Consider the following 12,500-nt stretch of genomic DNA (forward strand, 5'->3'; position numbering starts at 1 on the left):
AGAGACGCGTGTGGAATGACGTAAGATGACTTTGCCCTGCAGTGGACTAGTAACGACTGATGATGATGATGATGATTATATATATATATATATATATATATATATATATATATATATATATATATATATATATATATATATAATGTATGTATATGTGTGTGTTTGTATACATGAAATAGAGAGAGAGAGAGAGAGAGAGAGAGAGAGAGAGAGAGAGAGAGAGAGAGAGAGAGAGAGAGAGAGAGAGAGAGAGAGAGAGAGCACATTCGTTAGTAAAAATACTGAATTTGATTTATTTAATTACGATCTAAACGCCGAAAGAAATTTCATAAAGGTAAAAGCATTCATTAGAGTAATACGGGATTACTGTTGTTCACTTAATATTAATAAGTGCAATAGCTTGATAACCAATATTGGAATTCCCATTAGCAAATGACTTATCCAACAAACGTAATAGTTTCTTTTGGAAAAATTCGAAAGTCATTAACTGTAATAAGTTTATTACTTCTTTAACCATGAAATTTCATTAGCTGTCTTAATCACTTCTTCTCAGAGCCTGTAGGTTATCAACCTCACTATACCAATAATGTCTTTCAAGATAAGAAATTGAGTCCAAGTTATAATTATAGGGTCAATGAGTTTACGAAAGAATTTTGAACCTAAGTTTACAATCTACTTTCATCTTCCAGGTGTTGAAAGATTTAAAGGAAGCTCATGAATGGCAGAGGAAAGGAGCAGTCTCATTACCCTATCAAGCAGGACAATGCCCTAGAATCTGACCATATATCATATGATCAGCGCCCAAGCCCCCTCTCCACCCAAGCTAGGACCACGAAGGGCCAGGCAATGGCTGCTGATGACTCTGCATTTAGACCTTTAGGCTCCCCCCAAAGCCCCCATCCTTAACTCACAAGGATGGTAAGATTGCAGTGACCAAAGAAACTAACGAGTTTGCGCGGAATCGAACCCCAATCTGGCGTTTACCAGCCAGGGACATTACCACATCGGCCACCACAACCCTATTTAATTTAGTGGTTTTATAGGTTTTTAATACATCTAAGTAACATGATTATGCATGGTCATGTTTTCATGGCTGGAAGAGAGTACTGTATTACTATGTAAATGAATTAACTGTAGACTATTAAGTATTATCGTGTTTCCTTGGGGGACGGGGGAGGGAAGAAATCCTGGTTATTTCTGGACAATATATGTCATGGGGGTAACGGCCGTGAAAGGTAGGTGGGATATATGGAAATAGATCAGAGTGAGAACAGATCAACGAGAAGGTCACAGCGTTAGGTTTTAAAATCTCAATTGCATCTTTTTACCAGTTTATTCATCTGTAACTCACTTTGAAGCAAATTATTAAAAATGCAATTATTCCATTTATCCTCCTGAATGTTCAGGGATTTAATAAAAGGCTCTTGCTATTTCGAATAAATGTAGCACGTCCTCTTATTTCAGTGAGATCGAGCACCATGTTCCTGTTTATTAATACACAATATTTTCAAAAGTTATTAGAAACAGAGAGAAAAAAAATACGAAGCAATTAATTTCAGTTTCGCAATCACTATATCCCAGCCTTGATGCAGTGACTTCAAAAACAATAAAATGCCATTGCTTTATTACAAACATTTTCGATATAACTTTATTGTTAACAGCCACCACGACTTTAATTACGGACACTATATAGTGTTATTGGAGAACGTATACAGTAATATATATATGAATATGAAAACTGTAATGGAAATAGCATAAACAGGACTGGGAGCTTCTTGCTTCCGGCTTTGGTTAAAGCTAAAATTAAAGTAATCAATCTAATATATAGTTGTGCCGGTGTATAGATTCCCTAATTTAGATAAGACATACATTTCTCACGCTTTATAGATATATATATATATATATATATATATATATATATATATATATATATATATATATATATATATATATATATATATATATATATATAATGTATATATATAGTATAAATATATACACATATATATATATATATATAATACATATATAGTATAAAATATACATATATACAGCATATATACATATATATATATATATATATATATATATATATATATATATATATTATAGATATATACATATATACAGTATATATATGGATATATACATATAATATAAATATATACATATACACAGTATATATATATATATATATATATATATATATATATATATATATATATATATATATATACATATATACACATATATACAGTATATATATGGATATATACATATATAATATAAATATATACATTATATTATATACAGTATACTGTATATATATATATATATATATATATATATATATATATATATATATATATATGTATATATATGTATATATACATATACAGTATACACACAAACCATGTAGATACATATATAAATTACTTTCTTCTAACGAAGGGAGCTTTGGAGAGGAACAGAACATTCCTGTCAGATTCATGCTTTAACTGCTGAATCGTGGACACGCCCTATTACAGCAAAATATTCGCAACATTAGTCATTTCATCCATCTACATACGAGGGTTATTGTCAGTGTGTCGAACACGCTCACGAACATTCACCCTTACCTGGCACACAATCTTGTATTCCAGGATACCAAGGCCCTTCTTATGTAATAAATCTTTCATAACGGATATTCACCCCTTTCTATGTCCTCCATTTTTCTTAGCACAAAAGTTCTTATGAATTATATTTTATTTACCACTAACCTATTGTCCTGAACTTTTTCAAAATATACTGATCCATAATTCTGCTTATAATATTCTTTACACCACTCCTGCATATATCCATATTTCCCACACTATCAATTCTTTTTATACCACATATGCTATGCAAAACACTTTTTTCTTTCATTTTTAGTAACTACCCATACTGTTCTTCAACTATAGTGAACTTGTTCAACAGTCCCCACATACATTCCCATCGTGGCTTTCATAGGCTATACGAGTACGTCTCTCTTATTGTAGACAGAAAGGATCGCTGGAGGGCAATGATAACTAACATACATTTAACAACAAACAGCAAGAAGGCATGGAAAACGATAAAGAAACTTGATACAGAGTAAAGAAATACAGCTAGAACAGCATTTGTGACTCCCAACATCATTGCAAACCAACTTCTATCAAATGGTAAACCTTATAATAAACAAAGAGGATATCTAAGTAAAAAAAAAAACTGAAACTGAAATGAAAGAAGTCATTCAGAGCAGTGATGAGATCTTTTTTCCCCATGAAGGAATTTCGAGACCATCAACACCCTGAAACATGGGAAAGCTGATGGGCTAGATGCAGTAACACATAAAATGATCATATTTTGTAATCTAGACCATAAAATGGATACTTGCACTCTTTAACAACTGTGCAGTTACATTTAAAATTTGGAAAAAGAACATCAGTGTCCTTGTTAAAACTTAAAAAGAACCCTAAACTACCAACAAGATGCAGACCCGTTTTCCTCCAATGTGCCCTATACGAGCACCTGGTTCTAGGTCGCATACAACCTACTGTAGATGAACGACTAACCGCCAACCAGGCACGCTTTATGTACATTCCTACTGTGGACAGGTACTGAATCTAACACAATACACAGAGGATTGTTTAAAAAACAAACGCATCACCGGTATTGTATTTGTAGACCTTATGCTGGTTACGATACTGTTAACCACCGAGCACTCATCCTCAAACTTGCCAAAATTCTAAAGCAATACCACCATTCACATCATGGAATCCAACTAAGAGGTGCTATCTTGTTGAAATGGATTGTAAATGTAGCTGTTGGAGGATCTAAAAAGGACTCCCTCAGGGCTCTATTTTAGCTCCTATCCTATTCAACATAAAACTACCAGCCTGAATTCAACAACATACGGCGCTTCACCTATGACGACAGCCTTTGGATTGCTATGCAAATCAAGAACTTTGCAGTAATAGTAGAATGCCTCAATAAAGATCTTGAGGACCTTACAAAGCAATATAAAAAAATTATTACTTAATGCCGACGCAGGAAGGACAAGTCTGCGCTTTCCACCTAAACAATGGCTTAGCAAACAAAACCCTGGACATCAAATGGGGTAGTGAAAATATTGAATTTAATAACTTGCCTGTCTATCTCCGTGCAACTCTAGACAGGACACTCTCCTTCACACAACATGTGGAGAAGCGAATGAAAAAGCTGTCGAGTCGTAACAGTTTGCTAACTAAGCTGGTAAACTCACAGTGGGGAGCTGACTCTGTTACCTTGAAGCAGTGTGCTCTGGCTCTGTGCTATTCAACAACCAAATACTGTTCTGGTCCAAGTCTTGCCATGATCAAAAGGTTGACTCTGAACTCAACAATGCCTGTAGTATCATCACAGGCAACCTAAAGGCAATACATCTTTCAGCCCTCTACAAGCTTGCAAGAATTTGTCCACTATTCATAAGACGTGAAGTAATCAGTAAGGTAGAGAGAGTGAAGCAATTGTCTGACAACAGGCACCCTCTCCACTACCACCAAGGGGTGCAGCCAAGACTTGAAGTCACGTAAGAGATTTGTGACTGTCGACCGCGCCTTGGTAATGAATCTCTAACTCTCTAGATTGTGATGATGAACATGACAGATAATCCATCCTTCACCCTAGTGAAAATCTCCACAATGGCTCTTCATTTAGCCGAAAAGACGGGGTTGCACTCAATTCTGCTATACTAAAGGTTGGAAGAACTGGGGATAATTCACTTAATTGCAGACTTTGAGTGCTCAGTGCACCTGTGGAGAGCACATTAATTTATAAATCACACATTCCAAGGTTGCTTGAGATGGCCTAGCTGACAACCTCGTACAAGTTTACCAAATTGCTCTCGATTGGCTATTGCTGTGGCATACGATATGATGATGATTATGATCAATCTTTTGCATATTTTCATGTTTTGTGACTGTCAGCTATACTAAAAAGTATATTATATAAATCTACTTTTAATGTCTTATTTCATTTTTAATTTAGAATATAAAGTAGCAAAACAGTGACAGTGAAAGAAAATAATAATCAGCAAACATGATATAATCACTACATTTCAAGATTAATTCTAATATTTACAGTAATTACAAGATTGATAAAACAATCAAAGTTCACCTATTGATAATAATTTAAATAAATTCATAAAGCAATGAAGGCCTGTGATTTAATTTGGATGATTTTGGACGTCAGGATGACTATGAAATTCAGCGACAAATTCCGAAATAGTTTCCAGAACGTAATTCAAATGTGAAAGACGATAATCGGGAACATAGTCTCTGATGATATCCGATCTTCCAACATTTCAAAGTTTTTCTTTGAAAATCAGCAACGTTGTAAAATTGGAAGTAAATATACAGCATTACAACAGGTGATGTTAACTTATCGATGGTAGAGGGAAGAATTTTCCTTTAATGCCAGAGCAATTTTCTTCAACTACCCGACAGACTTTCTATAAAATTCCAGAATGTTCAGTGCGATTACAATACGCATAAAGTAAAGCTGGAACAGTGGTAGTTTTTCGAGAAACCACCAGTCTTATCTATAATATAATGACACTTTTGATTTACACATCATTACAATGTTTTAATCTTAACATTAGCATTTAATACTTCAAATATAAGCTACTTACCTCTTATCTCTATCATCTGCTAGGTTTCCCCTAAGAATCTATCACCATTCCCCAACCATACTAACAGTCATTACTGCAGCTTTCTAGTTTCCATTTACTATCAATATCTTATTTTTGGTCACAATTACTCACAACTTCTTCCTCTTCCCGACACTTTCAATCTCTCTTATAACCCCCTTTAGTTTCCATAACTGCTCCTAATCAGCACAGTATCATCCGGAAAGATTGATCCTTTAATATATTAGGATATGATTATCTCACAGCTTTGCACCATACCACTGCCCTTTCTCTGGCATCTCTAATTACTTTACCCTTAAAAAGGTTGAACAGCCCTGGAGACATAACGTACCCCTGTCTCAGATACCCTTTCATACCAAACCATAAACCCTCCTATCTATGTACTCAATACATGCTTCAGTTCGATCATGAAAAACCTTAAATTTCTCTTAACTTCTTACTACTTATTACAGACATTATCTATAACGCCCCTTTCTCTATTGATTCTATTATAAGCATTTAAGCCTAAATAGCCTTTTCCTTTAAATTAAAGCTTATCTGACATAACCATTTTGTAGCAAACACTTGATCCATTAAAGGAGATGAAATTTCTGTTTGATAGAGAGTTCACGATGTGAATGCAGATGGAAATAGTCTTATAAATGAGCTAGGAAATAAGTTTGATTATAAGATCTATGTGGTCTCTGAAAGAACATATAGGCGTATAACTGGAAAGAGCAATGGTGATGAAAAGAGTTTGCTAATTTTTGTATAGGTGCAGTGTAAAAGACAAAGCAGGTTGATGGATGAAATATCAAAGTATATATGATCATTGTTTGGTCGAAGAAGTCAAAGTGATATAGAATGTAATGGGCTAGCAACGGCAGCATTTTATGATGATAACATGCGTTACCTCTGTTTTCATCCTTGTAATGACTTCCAGATGTGATGGCCAAAAAAATATATCGATATGTTCATCGTAATGTTAGTGATATGGAGTTCTTTATGATTATTGGCGTATTTACCCATTGATGGAGAATACATAGGTTAAAGAGGGAAAAAGTTTTACAAATAAACATTGACAGTGAATGAATTTTAATCGAATTAAGATTTTATTTTACATCTAACCATGCAAGTAAACCCATTTTGGAAAATGATTAAATATTAGTGCTATACTCAACAAGGATGCATGTTATCTAAGTCTCCCTGGTAATCTGGGTCGCTAACGTTTTCTTTTACACATGACATGAGATTTCCGTTTTCTTCAGAATTACGGTATTAATAAAATAGTAATAACTAAAACGAATAATGAATAAACAAGACAAAAAGACAATAATAGCTTTAGCTGTATTTATAACCCAAATGCATTCTGCAGTGCTTCCGTATGAGGACCGTGTCTCATTAATTTAATAAAATACTTGGCAATCGTTTAATTTTTATATGTTCACCTATTTATTTTTCAAATATCTCCCTAGGATCACTAACTATTATTTTGTGATCCTAACACCCTTGTAAATGAATTCAAAGACAGCTATAACAAATGAAAACATCCCATTGTTAACGGGAAGTGGAAGTTAGGTTGAGAGATTAAGAATATAAATTTCTTATCTTTTCACATAAGGCATCCATAATATTTAGGCCATCATTGGAATATTATTATTATTATTATTATTATTATTATTTGCTAAGCTACAACCTTAGGTAGAAAACCAGGATGATATAAGCCTAAGGGCTCCAACAGGGAAAATAGCCCAGTGAGGAAAGGAAATAAGGAAAAACTAAATGAGAAGTTTAAGAACAATAACAACATTGAAATAAATCTTTCATATATAAACTATAAAAACCTCAAAATCACGAGAGGAAGAAGAACAAGAGTAGAATAGTGTGCCCGAGTGTAGCCTCAAGCAAGAGATCTTTAATCAAAGACAGTGTAAGACCATGGTACAGAGATTATGGCTTCGTATTATATAGGATTTTATACAGATCAAGAAAATTATAAACTTAACCATTTAAAGCAATAAATTAATTCTGTATAAGTGAATTGCTTTCTAATAGATTCATTATTGTGAAACATCCATCAGTCATTTAGAAAAGAAAAATATATTACAATACTTACTTTACAGCAGGGGAACCCCACTCTCTACAGGACCTCCACTGTCGTTTTACTTTGTTCGTTCAGAGTATCTATCTTTTCAGATCACGTATTGTTCATTTACTGGTCAATCGTCACTGACAAAAGACTCATGAAATAAGAGTCTTCAGTTTCCTCTTGAAAGCCTAAATGTCTTCAATCATTCGAATGTTTCGTGGGAGTTTATTATAGTCTCAGAGCCGCATATTTAAAGGCTCTGGAGCCCAAAGCGGACATAAATCTAGGTTCCAACAGTTTGAAGCCATCTGTAACTATTCTCGTGTCGACACGATTTGTTGGCTGCGCAAAATGTAGCAATTCTCTTAAGTATTTTGGACGACCGGTTCTGAACTTGGTGGGTTATTGTACATATTTTAAATTCAATTCTCGCTTTAATCGGCAGCCGGTGTAAATCAATTAGCATAGGGGTGATCCTTTCTCTAGGTGGGACACCTTTTATCATTCTTGCTCCTCTGTTTAATATGTTTTGTAATTTCTTAAGTTGCACTTTTGATAAATAGTAGTAAATAGAGTTGCAGTAGTCAATGCTGGTAATTACACAGTTTATCACAAGTTTCTTTGCAAAATTTTCATCCAGTTCGTAACCGCAATATTTCTTAGATGATAGCCAGCTGTTATATTATATTATTCATTTGGCCATTTAGAGACAGGTTACAGTCAAGAAATACACCTAGATCTCGAACTTTACTAGATATCGGCACTGAGTCAATATTTATGTTCATTTGAATATCACCAAAGTTTCTCACGCTGCTTCTCTTGCCCACCACCATGAATTCAGTTTTGTTCTCGTTCAATTTCAGTTGTTTAAATGTCATCCATTCTCTAACACTATCAAAGATTCGGGTTAGAGTTTCAGAAGTGTCACGTATATCATTTATGGAGAAGTAAAATTGTGTGTCATCTGCAAATAGTTTAAACTTCATGCCATGCCTTTGTAGCATTTTCAATAGACCAATAGTATAGATGCAGAATAAGACTGGGCCAAGTACACTCCCCTGGGGTAGCCATCTGTTTAAGGGTTCATATGATGAATAAGAGTTTCCAATTTGTACACCGTAATTTCTACCAACCAAGTAATCTTTTAGGGATTCGAAAGCTTGATCTTCAACGCTGATGGACCGTAGATCATTTAGTAGCAGTTCATGCACAACTGTATCAAAAGCAGCACTGAGATCGAGCAGTATTAAGATACCACATTTATTTTCATCCATCATTTCTAGCATATTATTTACAACAGAGCAGATGGTTGTCTCCGTAGAGTATAGTTTTCTGTAAGCAGATTGGTTGTCAGGCAAAGCTTCTATTACTTCCACGTGGCTGACTAGTTGTTCAAGAATTACATATTCAAGCACTTTTGAGACAAAGGATAAATTTGAAATAGGTCTATATGAGCTTAATTCCTGGTATTCCAGTGCATTTTTCAGAACTGGTGTGACTATAGCCATTTTCTCAGATTTAGGAAACTTACATTTATTAATGCTTACATTTGCTATTCTCATTATCATTTCGGCTAGAATAGAAGTCTCTCTCCGATTACTTCAGATATTGGCATAGGATCGATCGCGTAGTTTGTTTTCTTTGCTTTCTATTCTGGTGATGTCATCTTGTGTTACGTTGTTAAATCGTATTAATTTTGTCTGTGTGCCCGGTGTATCAATCTGATGTTGAGTATTTACAAATGACCTGGTTATATTTTCAATTTTGTTTTTAAAGAATACAAGAAAATTATTTGCTAGTTCCTGGTCACTGTATCCATCAGGTGGCTTCTTTTCTTTTACATTTCCCATTGTAACATTAATAGACGATATAACTTTTTTATGTCTGTTGCTGCTTCGAGGATCTTTCTCTTATAGTATTCACTTTTTTTCCTTCTTAGTAGGTAGTTATATTGACACGCAGCAGTTTTGTATTCTACCCAAGTACTTTCAGTCTTTAACCTATTCCACTTTCTTTCTTTTTTCACCAAAGTCTCTCCATCAAACTAAGGAGATTGGTCTTTTACGGTTATAGTCTTTTCCATCGGTGGGCACATGGTATCATATTCACTTTTACTCACTTTATTATAAGTGGTCATAAGACAGTTAGCACACTTAGCTCCTAACAGACGTTGGTCACCATGATCACAGGGAATGTTGATAGCATCATTTATTTTCTTTGTAACTTCTTCAATAAATGCGGTAGGAGAAAAATTCGGTTTATGTCTAAAATTTATTTTCTTTACTAATGCATGTTTCTGTAGAGGTAGACTAAACGTAAAAAGTTTGTGTACTGGGGAGATGTTACATTTCTCTTCAACAATATTATTCATGTCATCATTTATAACTAAGTCTAGAGTATGCCCAGTTAAAGTAGTTGTGCAGTCGACATTATTCAATAGTCGATATGATTCTAGTAACTCTCTAAATGCCAAAGCGTCAGGATTTGATGCGTCATCCATCCAAACATTTGTCTCCACAGATAACTAATTAGTTTTTTTTCCCATGATAATCATCTCAATGAGAGCACCGAATTCTTCAAAAAAAGATACTAGAACTTGTTCTATGAGGTTTGTAGATTGTTAAAAAGGATATTCTTCTATTTTTTTTTTTTTTGGCGTAAATATTATTTCTAAATATTCAAAGCTTGTTACACTAATTCTTTTCAACGTTTTGATATTTGAGTAACTTTAATCAATAAAGAGTCCGACACCCCCACCAGACCTACCTTCTCTCGGTATGTGAAAGAAGGCATGTGTGGGGAGCGTCTTTTCAGTGATCTTTGCCTTGTCAGTTATTTAGCCATGTTTCAGATAATGCTAGTATATCTAAATATTTCTCGTTTATCAATTCTCGAATTTGAACAGTCTTATTACATACAGATTGTATATTTACATAGCCACAGTTTATGACATCCCTAGTAACCATGATCAGTATTTTCCGCTAGTCTTTTTAATTCCAAGTCAAAAGCATTGCAGTCTTTAGAATTTACTGTGTGGTCATTTGGTCTGTTTAGCTTTGTGCAGTTTATACACTTTGATACTTGCGAATTACACTCCCTGGTGGAGTGTCTCCCTGAACATTTCTCGCAGAATTTATCTTCATTCTTAGACTTACAATCTTTTTCAAAATGCCCATACCTCTGACAGTGGTAGCAGGTGATCACGCGGTACCTATCACGTATGTTATAGATACCCCATCGTAAAGAAACTTTGTCCCCAATATCATGAATAGCCCTCCGAACTTCAGGATCACATTTCAGCACATGTGGGTGATCCCCCTCGAGGCATTTTTCTTCAGGACTACACTCATCTTCTATATTTTGGATTTGGTCCACGTAGCGATGTCTTTGAATCTAAGCATTTACTACATCTTCATCATTGTATACATTGCATATCATTATTTTGGGTTTTAGTTTTCCGATTTTTCTCGTTTCAGTGTCAGCCACCAATGTCTGAATTTTGTTTGCCGCCTCTTCTCTGATCATATTGTTTACAAAGTTTACAACATTTCCATTCATAGTTGACCACGTATTGAGTATAGGAATGTCTTTAAGTGCTTGTTCAACCTCACTTTTTCTTTCAGTAATTTTAGTTGTTGTATTTGTTGATTTAATTATCAACAGATTTTTTTTCCTTAACTTTGTCAGCAAATGTCTGTTTCTCCCGTTTTGGGTCTATCAATGTTTGAAGTGTTGCTTTAATTGATTCCATATTCATAGCAAGAATGTCAACTTTCGCAGTGAGGTCGGTGGCCTGGGTGGAATTTGCTGCATCTGCGCCAAGGTCCACAAGTTTGTTTTCCAAGTCATCTATTTCCGCATCTTGTTCATTCAGGGTCAGATTTCTCATGTTTGCATCTTCCTTTAATTTTGATATTACTAAATTGTTTTGTCTGGCTTCACGTACGCAGTGTGGGCATAACAAGTCTAGGTTAATCCGTTCATTCTCACTGACGGCTGTCACTATATGAACACATCTCTTATGGTAGGGTCTTTTACATTCACATACTATCCATTTTTTTTTCCGTTCTCCGTCCGTTTCTTTGCATTTGAAACAGACACAGGAACAGACATGGTGTACTGTTTTTTATCAATTAGGTTTCGCCATAAGACTAACTAATATCTTTTCAGTGATATACACAAAGCTAAAACATGACTCAAGACATGAATAGCAGAGCTCGACACAACACGACCGCACTCTAGCACTGACTGTTTGAAAGACAATTAAATCCCCACACAAAGCTTATTTTTAATGAATAAATATTAATCGCTGGGTCAAGATTTATACAGATAAATGAATCCGTTCAAATGTTAAATAAAAATTATTAAAGGAACTAATTAGCATGAAAAGAAAAAAAAATATAATGAAAGTAACCATGCCTGGGTCGTATTTAATTATGACTTTTATCATCGTTATTATCATGAACTCCTCGTTCTATCATTCTCTCTCTTGCTTGAAGGTGCCCTCAGCCACAACACTTTGTTTCCTTATTTCCTTTCCTCACAGGGCTATTATCCCTGTTGGAGCCCTTATACCATCCTACTTTTCCAACGAGAGTTGTAGCTTCGTTAACAATAATAATAATAATAATAATAATAATAATAATAATAATAATAATAATACCTTAGAAAGTTATAATAATAATAATAATAATAATAATAATAATAATAATAATAATAATAATAATAATAATAATACTGTTATTT

This window comes from Palaemon carinicauda, chromosome 3 (genome assembly GCF_036898095.1).
Source record: "Palaemon carinicauda isolate YSFRI2023 chromosome 3, ASM3689809v2, whole genome shotgun sequence".
In the NCBI taxonomy this organism is placed as follows: Eukaryota; Metazoa; Arthropoda; class Malacostraca; order Decapoda; family Palaemonidae; genus Palaemon; species Palaemon carinicauda.